The sequence below is a fragment of the Capsicum annuum genome, chromosome 1 (genome assembly GCF_002878395.1).
Source record: "Capsicum annuum cultivar UCD-10X-F1 chromosome 1, UCD10Xv1.1, whole genome shotgun sequence".
NCBI classification, from domain to species: Eukaryota; Viridiplantae; Streptophyta; class Magnoliopsida; order Solanales; family Solanaceae; genus Capsicum; species Capsicum annuum.
The window spans coordinates 199,475,699-199,488,959 of record NC_061111.1 but is presented as its reverse complement, the minus strand read 5'-3'; positions in this window follow the sequence as shown (position 1 = coordinate 199,488,959).

Below are 13,261 nucleotides of genomic sequence, written 5' to 3'. Positions count from 1 at the left end.
TATTAGGTCTGTAAGAACACATAAGGCATTTGATAGACTTATGGACGCACAAAAAGGACATAAATACCCATAGATTGCTCTCCTAGAGCCTTTTTAAAGTCCTTTCGAAATAGAAATCTATAGAAATGGATCTTTTGGGATAATAATTGGGAAGAACAAGTATCAATGAAAAGCACGCAACATCTCTGTAATGCCCCGGAAGTACCCTCGGACGCCACATGGTGCTTAAGACTACGAATAGCCAACCCATGATATCTATTCAGCTTGAAACTCACATAAAAAGTGAACTAACATATATAGAAACTGAAGGTAACAATTCCATATCGTAATGTAAATCTTTAACTTTGTAAACCTTAAATAAAATCTTTAAACTTAAAACATACAGTTTGAAAAGCCTTTACTACTAACTAGAGAGCCACTGGGACAGGTCCAGCTGACCCGAACATAAACGAAAATCAAGTAACTAACGTACTTTCATCAATGAATAAGAGTATGATAAGCTGGGTCCTCGGACTTTGAGGACTCACCGAAAGTCGGGATGCAGGTGATGATGCTCGTAGTCAATCCTGTTGTTGGAAACGAGCATCAGACCCTACATTATAAGACAATGTAGCACATAGACGTATATGTGGGTTAGTACTTATGGAATGTCTGTGTATGTAGGGGTGAATGCATAAATAAAACAAGAGTTGTATATATATGTGTGCATATATATCTGTATATAGCAAACCTTCAAATAATGCATGCCAAGCGTAAGTGACTCACCTTGGACTTAGTAAAAATAAAGACTGCAAGACCATAAAATATGGATAATGAAGCATACGAATAAGCTTAGCGAACCACAACACTTAGTTTCTAAAATCTTTATTTTTATTCTTTCTTATGGGAGATTCTTCTGATCGACATAAACCATGTGAGCTACTATGGAGTCTAATGTCTTACCCACATTGGGGAGAGCTTTTCTACCCTTGCCATCGTAATAGAACCTTAACTTAAGTGATCACTATACTTCATCCATATTAGGAAAAAGTTTAACTTATGGTGGCTCATAGTTTCCAGGAATTTAGGATATGCTCGTCCTCATTCCCTTCTCGGTGCTAAATACTACTCCCAGAATGCATATATAATCATACTTAATAAATCCACCTTAAATAGCATAAGGGTTTATAGACTAAAAGACAATTATGCTTCTCTTTTACTTTAAATCATACTCGGGATGAACAATTTGTGGATTTAAGGTCTTATCTTTAGGTCAAAGATCAAGCTTTCTTGAATCATGCTATATTGCATATGAGTAGAACTTCAAAAGCTTAAACTTTCTTGTAAACTTAATGCTTCTTCTTAAATCTTGAAACTCTTACTTTCTTTAATAACACTTGTAACAAAATATTAGGCTCAATACCCATATAGAAATTTTTCATCAGAATCCCAAATCAAAGTAATGAAATTCAAAACACAATAGCAATCTTAAAGTTCAAAACATGAATAAATGTAAACTTTATGCATCTTTAGCCTTAAAATCACAAGATAATGGTATGCTTCAATATATGAGAATCCAAGGGATGAACCCTAATATAAAATAAGTACATTAAATCTTAAAATCATGCTTTTTGGGCACAAGGATGGAAGATTAACCTTGTTCAAAAACCCCACATACTTGGAATTTGCTTGACTTGTGAAGAAGACTTGAACTTTGAGACTTGAGAGATGACTTGGTGAGAAAACCCTAATCTTGTTGTTCTTGAAGATAGGAGGAGAAAACATGTTAATTGACTGAAAGGATAGAGGAAAATAACTCCTTTTTGGGGTTATAGATCATGGGTTGGGAGTTATAAGAGGGAAAAAGACCAAAACTCCCTTTAAATGAACGTTACAGAAATGGATCGCCAGTCGTCATGAGTCAACCATACGAGTCGTATGATGAGGGTACGAGTTGGACTAGTAACTTATAAGCTTGGCAGTGGCAAAGATAACACACACTGGTCAACATATGAGTGGTAACTTAAAACCCGTTACTTGCTTATACGACTTGAAACAACTACTCGTATCTTGGATAGAAACTTAGGGAACCTATACTGCTGTACTCACAACTTCACTTCATACTATTTGCAGAATGCTTTGATGATTTCTAGGGTCAACTCGTATCTACAACAGACTTCAACTGCTCCATACTGCCATAGGTACAACCTACTATATACGACTCGTATGTTGCATGTACGACTCAAGAGAATGATTCGTATGTTGCACAGTGGATTTCAGACATGTGGTATTAGAATCTCACACTGTTACTTTCCAACTTAGAGGCACAAATGAAAAGTTTAGAGTCGTTGTTGTCTATGCAAGGTGATGTGCTCTAGAGAGGTTGGAGTTGTGGGAGGAGCTTGAAGAATGCAAGTTGTACAGAAATCCCATGGATAGTAGGAGGAGATTTTAATACCACAATGAATGAGTCAAACAAATTTGGAGGATTTCCAGTTTCTCAGGTGGAGTGGACTTCTTACAAAGCATCAATTCTTGTACATTAAATCAAATTAAATTCACAAGAAGTTGCTACATAGTTGAATGGGAGGATAGAAGAGGATAACATCTTTGAGAGGCTAGACAGGGTTTTTGGTAATAATGAGTTCATGTAGATACTATCAGAAAGTGAAGTGCATTATTTGATAAGGCAAGGGTCTGAGGTCTATTAAAGTTATCCGCACCACCTACAATTGGTATTAGAGCCTATGCTGTTTAAAGTTACGAAAGTAGCATATATTTGGATTTATTTGATTAATTTATTAATTATGAAACAATTAGATTTAGATATTCACCAAAACAATATTTATAATATTTGTTTAGATGGATAACGTACAAAAACCACAACAATATAAAAAATTAAAACAAATAATATCTGGAAAACGTAAAGAATTAAAAATAAGGATAGAAAGACTACAGTATAACATAATTGTCGGAGTTAGTAAAAACTCAATAAATGCACAAAAAGAAAAAATATCAAATTTAGAATCAACAATAGATAGTCTAGAATATATATATATCAACATAACTTATATACATTTAAATAAAATGAGTAAAGAAGAATTTATAATAGATGAAAAAATAAATGAAAATTATGAAGGATTAAAAATAAAAATAGTATTCTCTAATTTAGGAAAGAGATATAAGAACATAGGTGAACATTTATATTTAATGTTAGAAAAAGAATAATTAAAATTAGAAGATAAGTTGGCAGCCATGGTAAGAATAGAAAGAGAAAACGAAGAGATAGACAGAAAAAAGGAAATAGATAAAATAAAACAACAAACCACAGAAGAAATACGAAAAATAGAAGAAACTAAAAATAGTAGTATTGCTGAATTAGAAAAAAAACTACAAATGCTAAAAGATTTGTATGAAAAAGATAGAAAGAAAAAGAAGAAAAAGATAAAGAACAAAAATTATTAATTGAGATAAGTCAATTTAAAGAAAAATTAGAAATAAAAAATAAAGAACCAGAAACCAGTGAATTAGAAATAAATACAATAGATGCTGAAGAAACAGATAATTATGATTCGGAAGATAGTGAAACATATACAAAATTTTTAGAAAATATAGAAAAACTAGAAATTAATGAAAAACAAGAAGTAATTAATAAAGAAAATCTAGAACTAATAAATACAGAAGTAAATACTCTAGATAAAAATAGAGAAAATGGTCTGGTACCCCCAACCTTTAGTCGAAATCCCATCTACACACTAACCTTTTAATGTGATCTATTACCCCTGAACTTATTTTTACCGAATTTATTTTCCCCCAGTTGCTGACGTGTCGCTGGACGTGACTACACGCGTCCATAGGCGCGTCAGTTGACTTTTTTCGCTTTAAAATCATTATTTTTTTATTGCCGCGTCATTATTTTTAATAATTATTATTTTTTCTTAATAAATATTGGCTTCTCTTCTATTTTTCTTCTTCAATGGCTTCTTCTTCTCCTTCTTCTTCTTTTTCTTCTTCTTCTTCTATTCTTCTTCTTCTTCAATGCCTTCAATGGTGCAGCTTCAATGGTGAAATGCCGATGAATAGTGACGGCGCCGAAAATTCAAAATTCCGTCAATTTTTTTTTTGATGAATTTCACGTAATTGATTCAACATTTTGATTCAACATTCGATTCAGCTTCACGTAATCAATGACATTCGACTTTTTTGATTCAACATTCTCACATAATTCGAGTTCTTGGATACCATTGAAGAAGAAGAAGAAATGCCATTAATGAGTTCTCACTTGAACTAAGAACTCCGATTCAAAAAACTTGAAAAAAATTAAGAACTTGAATCCTCGAATGAGGAGATGAGGAAGATGATAAATTAATCTTGAATGCCATTGATTAGTTCTTGGATGCTATTGAAGAAGAAATGCCATTGAACCCGAATTAACTTGAAAAAATTTAAGAACTTGAATTCTTGAATGTGGAGATAATGAAGATGATAAATTAATCTTGAATGTCATTGATGAGTTCTTGGATGCTATTGATGAAGAAATGCCATTATGGGTTCTTGGATGCCATTGAAAAAGAAGAAGAATTGAAGAAGAAGAACTGAAAAAGAAGAAATGAAGAAGAAGAAAGAAAAATAATAATTGCCATTGATGGGTTCTTGGGTGCCATTGAAGAAGATGAAGAATTGAAGAAGAAGAAGAAAGAAAAATAATAATTGGGAAATAATAATGTTAAATTATTATTTTTTTTAGAGTAAAAAAATAAAAAATGATGTGGCATGACGTGGCGGCGCGTGCATTACACCATATTTGCAATGACTGGTTGTCAGTTTTGGGGGTTTAATAATTCCACTTTAAAATAGTTCAGGGGGTAATAGGTCACCTTTAAAGATTGAGTGTGTAGTTGGGATTTGAGGTAAAGGTTAGTGGTGACATACCATTTTCTCGATAAAAATATAATACCTAGTACATCAGATATAAAAAAATCAACCTATAAATTACAAAAGTAAGTTTAAAAGATATAATCCAAAGGATGAATATAACAAATGGACACCAAAACAAATAACTAATTATAACTTTTTAGATTTAGACTGTGTAATAGACACAAATAAAACAATACAACTATGGGTAGGATAAATGTCAAAACAATTATTAGATAATAAAATAGATACAACAAACACACCAGAATATATAGAAAAAATATTAATAGGAACAGTAAAATTATGGTTTTTAAACCTAGCCGAAGCAAGTAAAAAAATATTAAAATCCGATACAAAAACAGAAGGAACATCAACACTTACAAAAATAGTACCAACAGAAATATTGAAAAAAATATGAAATAGCTATAAGTGATGAATTTAGGAGTATGACAACAGAAGAAGTAGAACAAAATAAAGGAAAAGATACAAATAGGAATTTAATGTTAAAATTAGCAATATGTAATATGTGCTATATAGATAAGTATACGTGCGTATTTAAAGAATATTATTATAAGGGAACATATAATATAGAAGAAAGTAAAAAAATAAGAAAATTATATTTTAGTAAATTACTTGAACCATTTAGTTCAAAAATAATAAAGAATTGGGATGAAGCAAAAATAGTAGATATCCTAGGAGCAAGAATAAATTTTTTACAACAATGGTATAGAAATCTATGTGAAAAATATAGAGAAGAAATAAAAATGGAAAAAACATTAATAAGAAATTTAGCATGTTGTAAAGATAAAATAGCACTTCAATTTGGATGTGAAGAAAGATATTATAAGAAAACAAAAAGGCATAAGAAATATAAAAAATACAAAAAATCAAAATATAAATATAAGAAATCAAGAAAAAGATATTATGTAAAAAATTATAAGCATAAAAGACCATATAGGAAAAAGAAATCTATAAAAGAATGTACTTATTATAATTGTGGAAAACTAGGACATTTAGCTAGAGATTGTAAATTACCAAAAAACCTAAAAAATAAACAAATATCAGAAATAAAAATAGAAAATACAGAATATATGCAGATAGATTATATAGATTATGAATTAGAAAGTGAAGATAGTATATATGAAATTTCGGAGGATGAAACAGATAATAAAATAGATAGTGAATTAGATGAATCAAATGACTAAAGAAGATATAAAAATAAACCAAATAACTGAAGAAGATATAAAAATAATAACAAAGGTAGAAGGAACAGATCAAAAAATAATATTTGATAGTAATATATTTGACGAAATAAAAGAAAAAGAATTAGACTTAAGTGTAGAAAAAATATTTAAAATACCAACAATAAAAAATATATTTAGTAGAAAAAAGGAAGAATACTATGTAGTAAATGAAAAGGAACATGTAATAGATTGTAGATGTGCAAAAGGAAGAGCTAGCATATCACTAATAACAAAAAGAATAATTAATAAAGAAATAAACAATATAAAAAGTAAAGACCCAATAAAATATGTACACTTTGGAGTAACAGAGATATTAACAAAAACATGTTTTAGAGAAGGAATAGATACACTAATAGACTTATATTTAGCAGATGATAGAATTCTAAAACCTATAAAAAAAGTATAATAACTGCCATAAAGGAAATTTAATATACCAAAAATTTAAATTTATAATAAGTGCGAATTATTCAGTAGCAATAACAGATAAAAATATAGATAAATCATTAGTATTATATTGAAAAATATCAGGAATAGAACTAACTCAGGAAGTAAAATATTTACAGCAAGATGCAAAAATCTATATGTACTAACAACAAAACAGAAAATAACAGGAAAAAATAAAATTAATAAAATACAAAGAGAAAGTCCTTTTGAACAATTCGTAAAAACAATTGATAATAATGACTATAGTTACAAAAATATAGATATAGAAGAAGATTTAGAAATAATAAATGATAGTATAAGTACATAAAGAAGAATAACTCATGAAAAATTAGAATCATCAAGTTCATAAAAAAAATAAGTTATGAAACAACTTCAACAGTTAATTCAAATCAATATTATATAACGGGAACAATAAATGAAAAAGAATATTAATACTCTTTGAACACTGGACAAGAAGAAAATTATATAGCAAAATACCTAGTAAAAAGGGAAGAAATAAAATTTAATAGTAATATATGCCCAGATTTACCAAGGAGCCTAATAGACATTAGGGATATGGCAGAAAAAGAAATAATAATAGGAGTCAGAAAAATAAAAATAGAATTTGAAATAAAGGAAGAAATGCAAAAAGCAAATATAATATTAGAAATAAAATGGTTAGAACAAGTAAAACAATACAATATAGAACATTCACAATTATCTATAACATATAATAAAGAAAGATTATTCATCAAAAGAACTTTAACATGATATGAAAATATATGTACTTGTAAAAATAATAATAGAAGAATATTATAATAGATATTATACGCATATGATAGATACAGGAGCAGAAGCAAACTTATGTAGATACAACTGTTTACCAGAAAGTAAATGGGATAAATTAAAAACATCAATAGTAGTCAAAGGATTTAATAATGAAGGAAGCTTAATTACATATAAAGCTAAAAATGTAAAAATACAGATATTGGATAAAATAATAACAATAGAAGAAATCTATAATTATGAACTAACATCAAAAGATATGCTTTTAGGAATGCCATTTTTAAATAAATTATACCCACATATAATAATTAAAACAGATTGGTGGTTTACAACACCATGTAAACAAAAGGTAAGAGCAAGAAGAGTTATTAATAAAATAAGAAAGAAAACTGATCGGATAGAAGGAAGTGAAAAAACTACACAAAAGTTAGAAAAATATAAAAAATACAGAAGACACAGTAGAACTAGTTGTATTTTCGATAAATAAAAAAGAAATAACTATATTTTCAATAGATAAGGTAGAAAGAATAAATAAAAAATTAAGACAATTATATAGTAAAGATCCATTAAAAGGATGAGAAAAATATAAAACTACTATAAAAATTGAATTAATAGATAAAAATAGCATAATAACTCAAAAACCATTAACATATAATTTTGACGATTTAAAAGAACTTAAAATGCATATAGATGAATTATTAGAAAAACAGTATATACAAAAAAGTAATAGTAAACACAATAGTCTTGCATTTATAGTAAATGAACATAGTGAATAAAAAAGAGGTAAAAGTAGAATGGTTATTGATTATAGAAATTTAAATGCAAAAACTATGACATATAATTATCCAATACTAAATAAGATATTAAAAATAAGACAAATACAAGGATATAACTATTTTAGTAAATTTGACTGTAAATCAGGATTTTATCACTTAAAGTTAGAAGAAGAATCGAAGGAATTAACCGCATTTACGGTACCACAAGGATTTTATGTATGGAACGTATTACTATTTGGATATAAAAACGCACCAGGTAGATATCAACATTTTATGGATAGTTATTTTAAACAATTACCTAATTATATAGTATACATAGATGATATACTACTATATACAAAAACTAAAGAGGAACATTTAAAATTATTAGAACAATTTACAGATATAATAGAAAAATTGGGAATAAGCTTAAGTGAAAAGAAAGCCGAAATTATGAAAAATCAGATAGAATTTTTAGGAATACAAATAGATAAAAGTGGAGTAAAAATGCAACAACATATAGTACAAAAAATAATAAATTTAAAAGAAGAATTAGATACAAAAAAGAAATTACAATTGTTCTTAGGATTAGTAAATCAAGTAAGAGAATATATACCAAAATTAGCAGAAAATCTAAAATCATTACAGAAAAAATTTAAAAAGGATATCGAATATAATTACAACGACGAAGATAAAAAACAAGTTCAGAAAATAAAATACTTTGTAAAGAGTTACCAAAATTACAATTCTCAGACGGAAATAAAAAATTTACATACATAGTAGATGCAGATGCAAGTGAATATAGTTATGGGGGAGTACTTAAATACAAATACTAAAATGAAAAAATAGAACATCATTGTAGATATTATTCAGGAATATTTAATGAAAAGAAAATAAATAGAAAAGAATTATGTTCATCATATAAATGCCTATTAGCATTTGAATCATATATTGTATATGACAAATTTATAGTAAGAACAGATAACACATAGGTACGGTGGTGGCTAACAAGAAAAATATAGAACTCAGTTACGACGAAGGAAATTCGGAGACTAGTATTAAATATACTGAATTTTATATTTACGATTGAAGTGATCAATACTAACAAAAATGTCATTGCAGATTACTTATCAAGACAAAGCTTCTCAAACTGATTTTATCAATGGAAGAGGCTGATGCCAAAGATACCCAGACCGATTTATTACTTTAAATGTTTGAGCAAATGAAGTTATTACAAGAAAGAGTTATTACACTAACTACTGAAGTTACAAACGTAAAAATGCAAGTTGAGCACTATGAAAAGCAAGATACTGTACAGAAAGAGCACATTAAAAAACTAGACCTAGAAGGTGATGATGAGAAACACCTAAAAACTCAAATTACTAATGAAATTACAGTTACAGCTGCAGGCGCAGGAGATATATCTAAAAGGAAAAATATAGTCACTCAAAATAAACCTGAAATACCAAAGAAAAAGAATTACAACCTCAACCAGATATTTTCAAAATCATATACACCAAATATACAAAGATCAGAATCATTTGCACCTCCCCAAATACATACATATTCTGAATCACTTAACCAAGAAAAACAGACATACAACTATGTTGCTCGAAAATACATTGAAAATATATACACCTTACAAACCATGTTAAATACCAAACCTATTCAAAGTGAAGAACTAGCCGCACAACAAAAATGATATATTACCCAGAAATGCCAGAATTACAATAATCTTATTGCTTTTCCAGGTACAAGTTCGAATTTAATCAAATCATGTTACTATTATGGATTATTATCTACAGTTTACACAACTACGGGAGAAGAGTTTGAAAGAATTCCAAATATTCACAATGGATTTATGATCTACAAGAGAATTACTAACGGACAATTATTTTATGTTCGATTTTATTCCGCCCCAGCCGAAATATTATTTGATGAAGTTAAACAGACTATTACAGTAATCAAGATAGGTATGACCAGAGATTTTATTATTCCAGAAGAAGCATGTGAACAAGACAAGAGACCAAAGACACAGATATCAGGATTTTACCACAACAAAAGAGTTATTGGACTTAGTAATATATTATCAGAATTACTTAATAATCAATCAAATCAGAAACCCATTTGGATATATAGCTCGAGGAATCAAACATTGATTTATTCAACTTGTAAAGAAATTAGAGACCAAGACATGGAAGAACTTAGGAAATTGGGATTAACACTCCTCATACCAGAAGAATAACCATTGACGAGATCTATCAAAAAAGGAATTATCTCAGAAGAAACTATGGAACAATTTTGTGAAAAAGTTGGCCAAAAATACAATAATCACATATGCAGCAGATGCAGTGGCAGACATAACTTTATTCCAGATGTGATGCTACACTAACAAGAAGATAGAAAGCAACAGATACGACAAGAAAGAGATAAGGAAAAAGATAGCTACAGAGCAAAATAATGGAGATAAAAGACAAGCTATTAAATTGTGAAAGCGACATGTAACAAACTTTCACAATTTTCTTTACGTAAAATCTATTGCATAGGTTTATGATACAAAGTTTGTAAAGACTTTAAGATAGCTAGATTAATAGGTTTTTTGACTTTTTAGCAAAAAGCCTTTATGAGTTTTGTTTTATAGTTAGCTAAGTCTTTACATAAAGACTTTTTGTAAAGAATAGTTAGGACAATAATTAGGCTAGATAAAGACTTTGTAAAAAAGTTAGGATACGTGTAAAACTTTTGTAAAGTATTCTTATTATAAATGAAAGGCATCGAAGGCAGAAAAAAGGCAAGCCTTCATGCGTTGAAGCAAACACTTTTCTTTCACAACAAACTTTTAAATATTTATTAAAAAACAAGTATATTTCAATGAAAAAATCTATGGAGGAACAAAGCTTAGAATTATCAGACCTACCAGAACAGGTATATTCATTTACTATTATGAATAGCTAAATTCATAAATTTCTAACAATCATCAAAAACAAACCCAGTGTATTCCCACATAGTGGGGTCTGGGGGGTAAGATGTATGCAGTCCATACCACTACTTTAAGAGAAGTAGAAAGATTGTTTTCGATAGACCCTCGGCTCAAGACAAGGAATAATAGACAAATACTTAATAAAGCATGGAACAATATGTCAAGACAAAAATATGCCACCCACAAGGGATAATAAACAAAGAATAGTAAACACATTCGTAATAAAGCATACAACAAAGTGTCCTAGCAAGAATAATACATCTACCAAGTAATGTCCTACCCCAACGACTCAAACTGGCACCAGCCTTCCATCCTAATCCGCGCCCTCCAGATCTTCCTATCTAGGGTCATGTCCTCAGTGAGCTGTAACTGCTCCATGTCCCGCCTGATCACCTCTCTTCAGTATTTCTTCGGCCTACTCCTACCCCGCCTGAAACTATCCAAACCAAGCTTCTCACACCTACGAACTGGGGCATCTATGCCCCTCCTCATCACATGCCCGAACCATCTCAATTGGACTTTCCGCATCTTGTCCTCCGCCAAAGCCACTCCAACCTTTTCCCGAATTGTCTCATTTCGAACTCTATCACCCCTATTAAGCTCACACATCCAATGCAACATCCGCATTTTCGCCTTTAATTTTTGAATATGAGAGTTCTTGACTGACCAACATTCCGCTCCATACATGTCGATCGGACTGCCACCCAGTAGAATTTGCCTTTAAGCTTGGGCGACACCTTCCTATCACACAACACCCCCGAGGCGAGCTTCCACTTCATCCATCCCGCTCCAATACGATGGGAGACATCCTCGTCAATCTCACCATTCCCCTGAATCATGGACCACAGATACTTGAAACTATCCCTCTTACACACCGTCTAGGAATCCAACCTTACTACCACCTCGTCTTCCTGCCTCACGTCATTAAACTTGCATTCCAAATATTCTGTCCTGCTCCTGCTCAACCTGAACCCTTTAGACTCAAGGGTCCGTCTCCACACCTCTAATTTATCATTCACCCCCCCGTGTCTCATCAATCAAAACTACATCATCTGCAAAAAGCATACACCAAGACACCTCTCCTTGAATACGCCGCGTCAACACATCCATCACCAAAGCAAACAAAAACGGGCTAAGAGTGGAACCCTGATGCAACCCCGTCAAGACAGGGAAATGCTCTGAGTCTCCTCCCGCCGTCCTCACCTGAGTCTTAGCTCCATTATACATGTCCTTGATTGCTCTAATATACGCCATCGGTACCCCACTCACCTCCAAGCATCTCCAAAGCACTTCTCTAGGGACTTTGTCGTACGCTTTCTCTAAGTCGATAAACACCATGTGCAAATCTCTTTTCCTTTCCCTATACTATTCCACCAGTCTCCGCACCAAGTGAATTGCCTCCTTCGTCGAGCGCCCGGGCATAAATCTAAACTGATTTTTCGAGATAGCCACTATCCTCAACCTCAACTCGACCACTCTTTCCCAAATCTTCATAGTGTGGCTCAATAACTTAATACCTCTATAGTTATTGCAACTCTGAATGTCACCCTTATTCTTATAAAGAGGGATCATCGTACTCCATCTCCAAGCCTCGAGCATTTTCGCTGACTTGAAAATGCCGTTAAATAATTCAGTCAACCACCTTAAGTCAGCCTCCCCAAAGAACTTCCAAAAATCCACGAGGATCTCATCAGGCCCCGTCGCCCTACTCCTACGCATCCTGTGAATAGCCTCTCTGACCTCTTCTACCTTAAAACGTCTACAATAACTAAAATCACGACACTCCTCTGCGTGCTCCAGCTCCCCTAAAACAATAACTCTATCCCCTTCTTCATTTAATAACCTATCGAAGTACGACTGCCATCTCTTCTTAATGTGACCATCCTCTACCAATACTCTACCATCCTCCTCCTTAATGCATTTCACCTGGTCGAGGTCACGACCCTTCCTCTCCCTAGCCTTAGCAAGCCTAAACAACCTTTTTTCCCTTCTTTCTTCTCTAATCCCGCATACAAGCTCTCGAACGCTGCCGTCTTAGCCGCCGTGACTACTAACTTAGCCTCCTTCTTAGCTATCTTGTACTCCTCCCTATTAGCCCGCTTCTCATCTTCATCCCTACTCTCAACTAACTTAGGATACGCCTTCTTCTTAGTCTCCACTTTCTTCCTAACTTCTTCGTT